The 14,571-nt window shown below is 43.3% G+C and overlaps 1 long non-coding RNA gene and 1 pseudogene across 1 annotated transcript; both read right to left on the bottom strand.

The window, feature by feature from the left end:
- Positions 1-152: 152 nt before the first annotated feature.
- Positions 153-439, bottom strand: LOC116092011. Its single transcript, XR_004119142.1, has 2 exons — positions 316-439; positions 153-190 (listed from the first exon to the last, which is right to left on the bottom strand). It is a non-coding gene; the product is annotated as an uncharacterized LOC116092011 (long non-coding RNA).
- A 3,955-nt stretch (positions 440-4,394) lies between these two features.
- On the bottom strand, positions 4,395-4,732 carry LOC116092010 (annotated as a pseudogene).
- Positions 4,733-14,571: the final 9,839 nt, after the last annotated feature.

Raw genomic sequence — 14,571 nt, 5'->3', positions numbered from 1 at the left:
CTTTTTTTTTTTTTTTTTTTTTTTTGAGACAGGGTTTCCGTGTGTATCCAGGAACTCTCTCTGCTCTGTAGCCCAGGCTGCCCTCAAACTCCACCTGCCTTGGGAGTGCTGGGATTATTAAAGGGGTGCGCCACCACGCTTGGCCTTTTGCAATGATTTTAATGTATTTGTCTTGCATCGTGTTGTGGTTCTGAAAAAAAAAAAAAAGCACAGACAGTTGCTTGGTTTCCGACAAGGTATCTCTCTGAAGCACAAACTGGCCAATAATTCGAAATCCTGCTTCAGTACAAAGTGTTGGGACTTCACAGACATCACCTGGCTTTTTGTTGCTCCTCTTCCTGCTGCTGCTGTTAATATTTGCTTGTTTGGGTGTTAGAGTCTGACTCAGTGAGTAACCCAGGCTGATTCCAAACTCTATGCTTCTGCCTCCAGCCACCCTAGTGTTGAGATTACAAACAAGACAACTTTTAAAAAGTCTTTTGCTAAGAAAGAAGTACATTTAGAATAGGTCAAGAGACTTAGATCAGGACTGTCCTGGTAGTACACTTTATATATAACAATTTTAACCTTTAGAGATGCAATGTCCTTCTGACATCATCTTTTCCCTTCAGTGTTCTTGGAATATAAAAATATTTTCACAAAATAACATCATAATCTCAGAGCATTTTGGCAGTTCCCAAACATAAACTCTAAAATTTGAAGAAGAAAAATGCATTTATAGATTAAACATAAATATCATTTTGGCCAAAGAAAAAAGGATTTACTAGTATTATTCTCAGGTAGTTTTAAGTTTACATTAATTACATTCAATAAAGATTTTTCAAGTTTCTACTTACTGAGACAAAATTTAAATTTCCCTTTTTTAGAGATTTCTGTTTATGTATGGGTGTTTTGCCTGCATGAATAGACAATGAAAAATACCATATGTGTAAATGTTATGAAAGAGGCCCCTAACCTACTATAATTCCATTTTCAGGGACTCTAACACTCTCTTCTCATCTTTGCTGGGTCCTGCACATACACTCAGGACACACACATAAAATAAATAAATAAACACTTAAAATAACTCGAAAGGAATGTTCATAATAGCATGTTATGTGATTAAAAGAAATAAATTAGAATCAACTATATGTGTACCACAAAGTAATTAAAAAGTTAAATAATATATAATGATAAAAAGACCATTATTTTAATTTATTGATGTTTGTGAAATTTACAAACACAGTACTCAGAAGGAAAAGGTGTTTCACATAACCACTTTCTCCAAATACTGTAAAAATTAATGTAATATGTAAATATAAGTAAAAATCTTATTTCCTTCTACCATTCTCAGGAGCATATAATAAAAGGTACCATTAGTAACACTCAAGGAAATGAATTATCACCTTCAAAATATATGTTTCACACACACACACACACACACACACACACACACACACACACCACCTGTCATTGTAACCAGGTAAGTTTCAGAGGTATGTCTACATCATTGTCCTACAATCAGAATTCAGCATATTCATTTGAAGGCTCTACAGTATGGAACAAGGAGAACTTCATAATTTTTTAGAGATTGATTGTGGAAGAATTAAAAGTCGCATGTCATCATGAATGAAAAATCCCATGTATGTTATTTCTCAATGTCAGAATGACTTTTACCCTTCACCCGTACACAGAATGGTACATGGAATGATTGGTCTAAGGCAGTGGTATCATTCTGTTTGGGGACATCACTAGCTTCATTAGGCATACAGGTAGAGATGCCTAAACCATACAAAGACATAGTATTTCAAAGTATTAGTGATGCCATTTTTCTAATACCATTTTGTAGAAGGTCAAAGCAATTCCATGTTTAGTTGCAATCTGATTACACACCCTTTGGCAATTCTGATGAATAAAAGTTACAATAAAAACTATATTTTAAAATACAGCAAAATGTTTTTAGTCTTCAACTGAATTTCAAAAATCTCTATCCTTTAATAGTATATACATACTACCCACTGCGCAAAAGTTCAACCACAGAGGCTCACCTACAGCTTAGTAAAACTGGCCACAGATGTGAAAAGGTGTAATGGGGAAAACCTATATGCATACCATCTCAAAGGGAGCTATTTCCCAAGAAACCACTAAAAATAATTTAAAAACTCTCTAGGGAAATGCAGATTTTTTTTATTTTTTTTTATTTTTTTAAAGATGTATTTATTTATTTATTATATGTAAGTATGCTATAGCTTTCTTCAGACACACCAGAAGGGGGCATCAGATCCCATTACAGATGGTTGTGAGCCACCATGTGGTTGCTGGGACTTGAACTCAGGACCTCTGAAAGAGCAGCCAGTGCTCTTAACTTCTGAGACCCAGAAATGGAGTTTTAAAGAAACAACTGGAATACCTTTATACTCAATCTTTATATTAAGTGTAGAAAATATATTACTATATAATATATCTTTATATTAAGTGCGCAAAATCAGTTGTGGGAAAAATAATCAAGTCTATGCAGCTTAAAATGCTGGGCAAAGTTACTATAAGATGTTTCCAGCGGGGCGGTGGTGGCCCATGCCTTTAATCCCAGCACTTGGGAGGCAGAAGCAGGTGGATATCTGAGTTCGAGGCCAGCCTGGTCTACAAAGTGAGTTCCAGGACAACCAGGGCTACTCAGAGAAACCATCTCGGAAAAACCAAAAAAAAAAAAAAAAAAAAAAAAAAAAAAAAAAAGATGTTTCCAGAAAGTAAATAATTAAGAATTAATTTGGTGGTCTCAGGCTGTAGATCAGTGGTAATCTTAGGTTCTTTTTTCTTTCCTGAATTTTGTGCCCTTTGTGGTATTTACCTTGGTTGTAATTTACATATTTCTTTTAAGCAAATGGTCCTCTTCCCACTTAATTTTATATTCATCATTTGGGATTGTTTTTCTCAAAGAGGGCCCTCAAAATTGTAGTGTCCACCATGCCCCACGCATTTTAATAGCATCTACTCAGAATATGCACTAAAGTTACAGGCACAAGTTAAACTTGAACAGTAACAAGGTAAAGAGATTAGGAAATGAGGCCCCCTTCCTAAAGTGGAAGGATAGCATTTACATATTTGAGAATTTAAGAATGAGAAGGGCGCTGGGCAGTGGTGGCGCATGCCTTTAATCCCAGCACTTGGGAGGCAGAGGCAGGCAGATTTCTGAGTTCAAGGCCAGCCTGGTCTACAGAGTGAGTTCCAGGACTAGCCAAAGCTATACAGAGAAACCCTGTCTCGAAAAAACCAAAAAAAAAAAAAAAAAAAAAAAAAAAAAAAAAAAAAAAAAGAATGAGAAGGGCACCTAAAACATGGAGGAAATGTTGATCCATACTTTAGCAGCCAAGAGGTGGGAGATTATTCTAGAAGCTAATTTGCTTTAAGAAATCCGCTAAGGTACAGTCATCTCCAGGATGGTTGTGTAGGAAGCAGCTTAGAGAGCAGCCAGGCAGGGAAGGAAGCCCTGGAAGCTGGCTTTGAGGACATGAGGACAGTGCCTCCGACTGGGGAAATTTAATCCTAACTAATATGTTGGGAGCACAACTAAATCTACTTTGTGATTATGGCTCAAACTCAAAAATGAAGCAATTTCTTCGGGTGGTGGTGGCCCACGCCTTTAATCCCAGCACTTGGGAGGCAGAGGCAGGCAGATTTCTGAGTTCGAGGCCAGCCTGGTCTACAAAGTGAGGTCCAGGACAGTCAGGGATATACAGCTAGGGCTATACAGGGAAACCCTGTCTTGAAAAACCAAAAAAAAAAAGAAGCAATTTCTACGGGCTATAGCAAAATTTGAGAGACTCTCAGGGGTCCCCAAAGGAACAAAACCTGATAAAGTATCATAGTAATAAACCAGCTGTACACTTCAGAGAGAATTCTCAGAGAGAACCAGCAGCTGTAGATTATGTGTGCTGTGCATGTTCATGTGGGTACAAGTGCACATGTGTGGAAGCTAGAAAACCACCTGGGAGATTTTCATTCCTCCTTAGGCAGCATCTGCCTTGGCTTTTGTGACAAGGCCTCTTGCTGGGCTGAGCTTGTCAATAGGATGGACTGGCTGGCTAGGGAGACCCAGGGGTTCTCCCGTCTCTGCCTCCCCAATTCTGGGATTGCAAGGGTATGCCTCCACACCCAGCTTTTTTATGTTGGTGCTGGGGACATTTACTGAAGCTTTCATGCTTGTACTACAAAGCACTTTACCAACTAATCCATCTTCTCAGCCATTTTGTTTGTTTGTTTGTTTGTTTTCTAAGACAGGATTTCTCTGTGTAGCCCTGGCTGTCCTGGAACTCACTCTGTAGACCAGGCTGGCCTCGAACTCAGAAATCTTCCTGCCTCTGTCTCCCAAGTGCTGGGATTAAAGGCATGTGCCATCACTGTCTAGCAGCCCTTCTATTTTTTTTAACTTTTATTATGCATTTCATAACATGCGCATAGTATATAATACACTGCATAGCCTTCTAACAGGAACAGATGACCATAGCTGAGTAATTTTTTTCATCAGCCAGGAAAATGCTTCCTTAGTCAATGTTCTCCAGGCCCTTGAACACATAGTAGTGATCGACTCCAGAGATAAGTCTATCGAGTTCCATCAAATACCATTGGTACTGAACTCGAGCAACTCTCTTTTCCTTGCCCCGTTGGAGAATTTCTGGATGTACGCAGGGGACACCCTGGGGATGACCAAGCACACCCCCATAATGGCGAGGCCAGGGAGAATCTCGAACAACATCTCCCCACCGTTACTCACATTCCAACCCATCACCAGCTCCTCAGAGGTGACCTGGCTTTCCCTCTCTTGAGCCCTTCTATTTTTATGGTGAAGATTTTCAAGCATTTTTTCAAAAGTGTAACCTATAAATAGAATAATGCCTGAATATCTATAACCCAGCCTACACATTCACTAGACGATGATTGCACCTTGTTCTATCTGCATTTTCCCACTCCCCAGAGCCGTCACTAGACATTTTTAAACCAAATGGCACATATCTTGTCTCTAACATTTTATGACTATACCTTTAAGAATAACGATCCCTGTTTATGTCACCATATTTACAACTATCAAATTAAAGAACTCCAATTTTCCCATAATTAGGCTGGCTGTGGTGGCACCTGTAATCCAGCACTAGGGAAGTTGAGGCAAGAAGACAGCAATTTTGAGCAGTCTGGGGTATGTAGCAATAAAGATCTTGTCTCCAAGTCATAATATTTGAATCTGAAGTCATCATCAAATATCCAGTCAGTTTTCAAATTCTCATTTTCTTGTAACTACCTTTTTGGTTGTTTTATTCAAAACTAGACCTTGATGCTTTGACATGTTGCCTGCTGTTTGTCTTTAGAACTGAGAAGTGCACCTTGAGCATCGAGCTTGCTAGGCAATCGCTCTACCAGGAAGCTTTATCTCTACTCCTTCTTTAAAACCTTGTGTTTATTTACTTAGAAACAGGTTCTCACAGTGGCTCTGTGGCTCTGGCTGGCCTGCAGCTCACCAGTCTCCTCCTATCTGCCTCCAGAGTGTGCCAACACAATCAGATCTTTTTTTTTTTTTTTTTTTTTTTAATCTTAAAACAGGGTTCCCTAAGTTGCACAGGCTGGCCTTGAGCACACGCTGTACCTCAGGCCAGCTTTGAACTTTTGATCCTCCTACCTCAGTCTCCCGAGGGCTGGGGTTACAGGTTTACATCACCAGTTCTGATTAATATATCTCGGGTGTACTGGATGGTTTTGTACGTCAACTTGACACAGGCTGGAGTTATCACAGAGAAGGGAGCTTCAGTTGGGGAAGTGCCTCCATGAGATCCAGCTGTGGGTATTTTCTCAATTAGTGATCAAGGGGGTAGGGCCCCTTGTGGGTGGTGCCATTTCTGGACTGGAAGTCTTGGGTTCTATAAGAGAGCAGGCTGAGCAAGCCAGTAAGGAACATCTCTCCATGGCCTCTGCATCAGCTCCTCCTTCCTGAGCTCCAGAACTGAGCTTGAGTTCCAGTTCTGACTTCCTCTGGTGATCAACAGCCATGTGGAAGTAAGCTAAATAAACTTTTTCCTCCCCAACTTGCTTCTTGGTCATGATGTCTGTGCAGGAATAGAAACCCTGACTAAGACCAATTGGTACCAGCATAGTAGAGTATTCCTGTGACAACCTGACCATGTTTTGGGGAGGACTGTGGAAGGACTTTGGAACTTTGAGCTAGAAGAGCAACTGGTGGTTAAGAACTCTGTGGGATGTTCTGTGGGAGCTTGGAAGATCATGTTGAGAACAGAGCAGAGATGGAGGCCTGGCTTGTGAAATTTCAGAGGGAAGATTAAAGACTCTTATCAGGGCCATGTTGTTTTGATTGTGAAGATTCTGTGGTCTTGGTTAGCTGGGGCTGAAGTATCAGCTGTGATTAACAAGATACCAGAACTACTAAAGCAAAACCTTTGCATTACTGGGACTATTGATGCTGGTTAGCTGGAGCTAAGAAATTAGCGGTGATTATGAAGAGACCCGCATCACTAAGGTGGCATCTTCTGGAGAAGTGTCTGAGAGCATAAAGAGGCTGTGTTCCAGAGATAGCCAAGGTTGTACCTTGTGCTGCAGCAGGACTTGGTAATGTGTAAGAGTCACCCAGGTGGTACTGATTTTAAAGGCATGAAAGGGTCATGAAGAGCAGCTGAGGCTCAGCACAGTGAAAGGCCATGGAAGGCCATTGGTGAAGGGGCAGCCTCAGTTTGCAATTGATGGCCCAGGACTGAAGGGGTCATGCAAAGGAAGGAGGCTTGGCACCATGAAGACTGTCTATGAGAGGCTATTGGTGAGGCCTAGTTACAGCGGAAGACAGCAGTGTTTTGGAAATGTCAGTACCATGCAATGACCACCAAGGACTGCAGCAGCAGTGGAGTACAGGCATCTGGAGCCTAGAAGACAAGATGTGTGCTACAAAGGGCAGAGCTGGAGAAGTGACCAAAGCCCTTAGAGGAGCCCAGAAGATCGTGAGTTGGATCCCAGACATTGGTTTTGCTTTTGATTGTGACTGTGCCCTGATATTTTTCCCTCTTGAAGGAAGAAAGTATTTTAGTGGAGTCCACAGTTAAGAGACTTTGAATTTTAAAAGATATCGGACATTTTAAATTGATTGAACTTTTAATATGTAAAGACTGTGAGACATTAGATCTTGGGGATGAATAAGAAAGTAAGGGTTGAGGCTTAATAGTGATGTGTTTGTGTCAAGTTGACATGGGATCAATTGTACTGGCTGGTTTTGTATGTCAACTTGACACAGGCTGGAGTTATCACAGAGAAGGGAGCTTCAGTTGGGGAAGTGCCTCCATGAGATCCAGCTGTGGGCATTTTCTCAATTAGTGATGAAGGGGGTAGAGCCCCTTGTGGGTGGTTCCATCCCTGGGCTGGAGGTCTTGGGTTCTATAAGAGAGCAGGCTGAGCAAGCCAGGGAAAGCAAGCCAGTAAGGAACATCCCTCCATGGCCTCTGCATCAGCTCCTGCTTCCTGACCTGCTTGAGTTCCAGTCCTGACTTCCTCTGGTGATCAACAGCAATGTGGAAGTAAGCTAAATAAACCCTTTCCTCCCCAACTTGCTTCTTGGTCATGATGTCTGTGCAGTAATAGAAACCCTGACTAAGACATCAGGTTTTTTTTTCCTTTTTTTCCATAATATTTTTATTGATTTTTTGGGAATTTCACAACATGCATTCCAATCATATTCACTTCCCAGTTCTCTTGGGTCCGCGCCCACACCCTTAAAACCTTCCCTCCTAGAAGAAGAAGAGGAGGAGGAGGAGGAAGAGGAAGAAAAAGAAGAGGGAGAGAAGGAGTAGGAAGAAGAGGAGGGAGAGGGGGAAGAGGAGGATGGAGAGGAAGAGGGAGAGGAGGATGGAGAGGAGGAGGGTGAAGAGGAGGAAGAGGAGGAGGAAGAGGAGTTGTTCAATTTGTGTTGCCCATATACTTATTGGAACCCGGTCAAACTCCTAGTGGTCTGCCCCTTAAAGAAAACTGAGTCCTCCTTCCCCTCTTACCTCAGCTAGAAGCCATTATGTGAAGAGCTACACTTCAGCATCCTTATCACATTTTTTTATATATCTTCCTTCCCCTCCTCCCAGTCTTTCCTACCACCACTCCCATCCAGTCCTCTTCAGAAAAGGGGAGGCCTCCCATGGATATCTGCCAGTCCTGGCATATCAAGTTGCAGTAAGACTAGGTGTATCCTCTCCTATTGAGGCTAGACAGGCAGCCCAGTAGGGGATAATGGTCTCACAAGCAGGGAACAGAATCAGAGACAACCTCTACTCCCACATGAAGACCAACCTGCACAACTGTAACATATGTGCACAGGGCCTTATCACAATTTTTAAGAGTTCTCTTTTCTCTTGGTGGCTGTTACTTTTCAGAGGCAGGGCTGGGGTTTGGGCTGTCACTGAAGCTTTTTGTGTTTCTCTTTCTCAACTGTGAGTCTGCAGGCATTGATACCACTACAAAAGTAGCTTCCTGGCCTTTTATAGTCAGAGAGAGCATGGTTTATACACTTCCACATGGTCTCTAGTGTCAGTACAGACCACAGACATGAACACAGCCCTCGGCCGAAGCACAGGCCACAGATACCATTATAGCCCTCAGCAGCCACAACACAGGTCAAGGACATCAACATGGCCTCTGGGGCAATAGGAACCACAGACACCAATATGATCCCTGGCAGTAGTCCCACCCATGGACATTAGCATACCTTAGGTCAGCAGCACAGGCCACAGACACTAGCCTGACCTTCGGTGGTAACATGCCTTCAGGTGGCTGCATAGACCACAGATATCCCCATGGTCTTTGGTGGTAACACAGGCCACTGGCTACAGTAGTACCATGTATGAAGACACAGATGCCAACATGGTCTCAAGTGGCTGCTGCACAGGTCCCTTACATCAACATGCCCCAAGTGGCAACATGGCCCATGGACATCAATTTGGTTTTAGGTGGTGGCCTGAATGGTGGCAGCACAGACCCCAGACATCTAAATGGCCTTCCCTGGTAACGCTGGCCACAAACATGAACTCAACACCCCCATCACCACAGTTCCTATTCACCATCCCACAGCTCCTACCCTCCCCAGCCCACCCCCAGCTGCCATAGGACCATGGACCCAGACATGGCCCTCTGTGATAGCATGGATCACAGATATCAGCATGGCCCCATGGCTACACCACAGACCACAGGCATCCTAATGGCCTTCTATAGTAACACCAGTCAGGTGTTATATAGCCACTGGCTGCTATAGGTCAACAGACATCTACATGAACCTTGGTCTTCAACGCCGCCTAGGGCAGCAGACTATTGATGCATACATTCAGGACACATACATAAATAAACACCTTTTAAAATTAATAAATTAATTTATGCTGGGTTTTTATTTGTTTGGTTTGGTTTTTGTTTTTTGAGACAGGGTTTCTCTACGTAGCCCTGGCTGTCCTGGAACTCATTCTGTAGACCACACTGGCTTCAAACTCGAGATCTGCTGCCTCTGCCTCCGGAGTGCTGGGATTTTAAGGTATAGCTATCACTGCCTGGCAAGGGACTTTTTCAATTGAAAGAAAAAAAGCTCAAGACTTTATGGTGACAGAAGAGGGTAGTAGTAGCTTGCTAGAAAGCTCTTCACAAAGCACATAGTTTAGATTCAGAAGAGATAGCTGTATCTTTAGAAGGCTACTGACATCTACAGAAATCATCTAATAATCACAAAATGTGGCTTAGATATGTTTTCACAAGACCTCACACAAAATCAGAGCAGAGTGTCCCCATTAATCTGGTAATATGAAAGTCATAATTGACTGATCTTCCAGAGGTCCTGAGTTCAAATCCCAGCAACCACATGGTGGCTCACAACCATCTGTAATGGGATCTGATGCCCTCTTCTGGTGTGTGTCTGAAGACAGCTACAAGTGTACTCATATAAATAAAAATAAATAAATATTTTTTTAAAAAAAAGAAAAACTCATAATTGAAGCTGGGTGTGGTAGTGCACACTTGTGACTCAAGCCCTTGGGAAGCTAAGCCAAGAGGACAGTAAGTTCCAAGCCAGCCTGGACTACATTGTGAGCTCCTGTTTCAAAAAAAAAAAAAAGTTACAAGTGACTTAGTAGTAAGAACTTCCATGCCATGGCGAGGATGGAGCCTAGCTTTGGTTTCCATCACTGTAAGGAAACACCAGGACCAAGGCAACTCTTGAGGACAACATTTAATTGGGGCCGGCTTACAGGTTCTGAGGTTCAGTCTATTATCATCAAGGTGGCAACAGAGGAGCTGAGTTCTACATCTTGATTGGAAGGCAGCCAGGACCAGACTGTCTCCCATCTGGCTAGGAGGAGGGTCTTAAAACCCACACACACAATGGCACACTTTGTCCCACAGGATACACCTTCTTTTTTTTTTTTTTTTTTTTTTTTTTTTTTTTTTTTTTTTTTTTTTTTTTTTTTTTTTTTGCTTTTGCTTTTGCTTTTGGTTTTTGGAGACAGAGGTTCTCTGTGTAGCCCTAGCTGTCCTGGAACTCACTCTGTACTCTGTAGACCAGGCTGGCCTCGAACTCAGAAATCCACCTGCCTCTGCCTTCCAAGTGCTGGGATTAAAGGCATACACCACCACTGCCTGGCTAGGCTATACATTCTAATAGTGCCACTCCCTAGGCCAAGCCTATTCAAAGTACCACAGAGGCCCTAAAGTAGATGGACAATGAACAAGGGATGAGGAACTGGAACTGGAGTGAGTGATAATTCTCTTGAGAAATTTTTCTACAAAGGGGAATGAAGACACAGATTGCTTCTAGCAGGAGATCTAAGATCAACTGAGCATGTTTTTGTTCTTGTTTGAGGCATAGGACTTTTAGGGTGCTAATTTAAGAATGGTAAATCAGTCTTCCACCCCTTCCCTCTCCTCCCTCCCCTCCTCCTCTGTAAAATACCCAATGGTGGATGACTCAGGAGCAGTGAGAGGGCCTGGAGGATCCAGGCCTAGGATTAGGAGGTGGCAGCAGCTTCTGCACAGAAGATTCAAAGGATTCAGCAGTGGGCTTGGGGCCTGTGGTTGAGGTAAAGCAGAAGCCAGGAGTGGATCCCCATCATCAAACTGGGCTGCTTGGATAAGGACATGAAGATTAAATCTTTGGAGGAGAGCTGGTGAGATGGCTCATCGGATAAGAGCATAGTCAGTCTGCTCTTCTGAAGGTCCTGAGTTCAAATCCCAGCAACCACATGGTGGCTCACAACCATCCGATCATGAGATCTGACAGCCTCTTCTGGTGTGTCTGAAGACAGCTACAGTGTACTTATTTATAATAATAATAAATCTTTGGGCCAGAGTGAGCAGGGATTGAGCAAGCAGGGTCAACCAGAATGAGCAGAGGTTCTAAAAGTCAATTCCCAACAACCAGATGAAGGCTCACAATTATCTGTACAGCTACAGTGTGTACTCATATACATAAAATAAATAAATACATCTTTTTTTAAAAAGTCTTTGGAGATTTACCTGTTCTCCCTGCTCATTAAGGGATCTGAGATCATTGACTTTTTCCTGGGTGCATCCCTACAGGATAAGGTTGTAAAGATCTTAACAATGAAGAAATGGACTCCAACTGCTCAGTGGACCAGGGTCAAGGCTTTTGTCACTATTGGGGACTACAATGGTCACGTTGATCATGGTGTTTAATACTCCAAAGAGGTTGCCACTGCCATCTGAGGGACCACAATCTTGGCAAAGCTTTCCACTCTCCCTGTGAGGAGAGGTTACTGGAGGAACAAGATTGGCAAGCCCCACACTGTTCCCTGCAAGGTGGCAGGCCACTGTGGCTCTGTGCTGGTGCATCTCATCTCTGCCTCAAGAGGCACAGGCATCGTCTCTGCCCTGCCCAAGAAGCTACGGATGATGGCCAGTATTGATCACTGCCACACTTCAGCCAGAGGCTGCACTGCCACCCTGGGCAAACTTTACCAAGGCCATCTTTGATGCCATCTCCAAGACCTACACCTACCTAACCATACACCCTCTGGAAAGAGACTGTGATCAGCAAGCCTCCTTATCAGGAATTCACTGATCATCTTGTGAAAACCCACACCAGAGTCTGATCAGAGGACCCAGGCTCCAGCTGTGGACCACATAAGATTTTTTTTAAAAGATTTATTTATTTGTTTTATGTATATGAGTACACCGTAGCTGTACAGATAGATAGTTGTGAGCCTTCATCTGGTTGTTGGGAATTGACTTTTAGGGCCTCTGCTCGCTCCAGTCAACCCTGCTTGCTCTGGTTGGTTCCACTTGCTCTGGTAGATCCCACTCACTCCAGTCAGCCCCGCTTGCTCAGTCCCTGCTTGCTCCTGCCCAAAGATTTATTTATTATTATAAATAAGTACACTGTAGCTGTCTTCAGACAGCACCAGAAGCAGCGTCAGATCTCATTACAGGTGGTTGTGAGCCACCATGTGGTTGCTGGGATTTGAACTCAGGATCTTTGAAAGAGCAGTCAGTGCTCTTACCTGCTGAGCCATCTTGCCAGCCCAAGATTTTTTTTTATACAAGACAAATAAAGTGAATTAAGTCTGAAAAAATAAATCAGATGATGGCAGTACATGCCTTTGACCCTCAGGAGGCAGAGACAGGTGGATCTCTAAGTTTGAAGCCAGCATAGCCTACAGAGTGAGTTCCAGGACAGCCAGGGTTATATAAAGAAAGCCTGTCTCAAAAAACCAACAGAAAGAAGAAAGAAAGGAAGGAAGGAAGGCAGTCATGCAGGCAGGAAGGAAGGAAAGAAAGAAGGAAGGAAGGAAAGAAAGAAAGAAAGAGAGAGGGGGGGAAGGGAGGCAGGGAGGAAGGAAGGAAGAAAGAAAGGAAGAAAGGAAGAGAGAAAGAAAGAGAGGAAGGGAGGAAGGAAGGAAGAAAGGAAGGAAAGAAGGAAGGAAGAGTACACATTTTAAATTACAGCGGGTAAATCTACAAATAGTTCCACTAAGGAGAGAAAACTGATTTTTTTTAGGGAAACTGTGAGGATCTTAGACCAGATGCATAGGATTTGTTTCTGCTCTGTGGTCATAAACAGAGCTGTTCCTGGTCAACTGAAAGGCCCAGGAAAGATTGGGACTGAGCCCAGTCGGAAAATAAGAAAGAGCTTCACCTTCCTGACAATAGGCCAGGAAATTATAGGTGGATATGAGAAAAATGAATAAGACACAATAGGGAAGATACAAGAAATAGGTTTTAAAACATATTGTCTTAGGGTTTTACTGCTGTAAACAGACACTGTGACCAAGGCAACTCTTATAAGGACAAGGTTTAATTGGGGCTGGCTTACAGGTTCAGAGGTTCAGTCCATTATCATCTAGGCAGGAACATGGCAGCATCCAGGCAGACATGTTGCATGAGAGTTCTACATCTTCATCTGAAGGCTGCTAGCAGAATCCTCACTTCCAGGCATCTAGGTCTAGGGTATTAAACCCACACCCACAGTGACACACCTACTCCAACAAGGCCACACCTCCTAATAGTGTCATTCCCTAGCCCAAGCTTATACAAACCATCACAACATACATATTTGTATTTTCAACTGTGTGTTTATGCCTAGAAACTAGCATTTCAGATCTTCTGGAGCTAGAGTTACAGATGATCCTGAACTGCCTTTTATGGGTATTGGAGACTGAACTTGGGTCCCCTGGAAGAACTCAAAGTTTTCTTACCCATTAAGCCATCTTTCTAGTGCCTCCAAACAGCTTTTTTTTTTTTTTTTTTTTTTTTTTTAGAGCAGCAAAATCAGTGGACTGGAGACCCTAAGATATTAGATGAGAAGCCACTAAAATAAGATGACAAGACCCTCCAGCAATGGGCGAAGAGACCATTGTGGGTGGTGGTGTCCTTGTATCAGTCAGGGGCAGAGCACATGGCAGTCCTTTGTTTATCCTAGCTTGATGCCTGGTTTGGTGGCCCAGGCTGCTTTATGCCTGGAACTCATAAAAAACAAACCAAACCAAACCAAACCAAATCAAATTAAATCAAATCAAATCAAATTCAGGCAGCTCAGCCCAGAAGGAGGAAGACAGACATAGAGAGACCTGCATCAGACTGCCATGCCACCCACAGACCTGCTCCTCCAGTGCACGGCATAGGTGGGCCAGAGACCCTGCTTGTTATATATATATATGTTATATAGCGTGCATGAGGATGTCATCCTAGGAGCCTGTGTAGCCAGGCTGCTGGAGCCACCACACTGTGTGAGTCTGTGGTGGTCAGATGGGAGTGACAGAAGTGAAACAGCTTGAAAATTAGGAAGAGAGATGGAACTGGAGACTTGAGGGTGGAGAGAGGTAAGCCTGTTGTGAGTGGCCAACCCTGCAACTTGGGTCACGGTGAGGTCCCAGCCCCAGCTGCTCGGAGGAGCATGTGTGAGTCTGTGGGTACACAGTGGCCAGGGTTGGTGTCAGTGTTGATGTCCATGCTTCATATTGCTACTAGAAGACATGAGGATGCCCTTGGTTGGAGCAGCCACTGGGGGGACCACCTGGATGTCCAAGAGATGTGCAGAACTGCCCCCTACACACACAAACACACACACAC

Source organism: Mastomys coucha, unplaced genomic scaffold, assembly GCF_008632895.1.
Source record: "Mastomys coucha isolate ucsf_1 unplaced genomic scaffold, UCSF_Mcou_1 pScaffold15, whole genome shotgun sequence".
Classification (NCBI taxonomy): Eukaryota; Metazoa; Chordata; class Mammalia; order Rodentia; family Muridae; genus Mastomys; species Mastomys coucha.
Note: the sequence above shows the minus strand (reverse complement) of the source record. Positions and strands in the feature narration are given on the sequence as shown.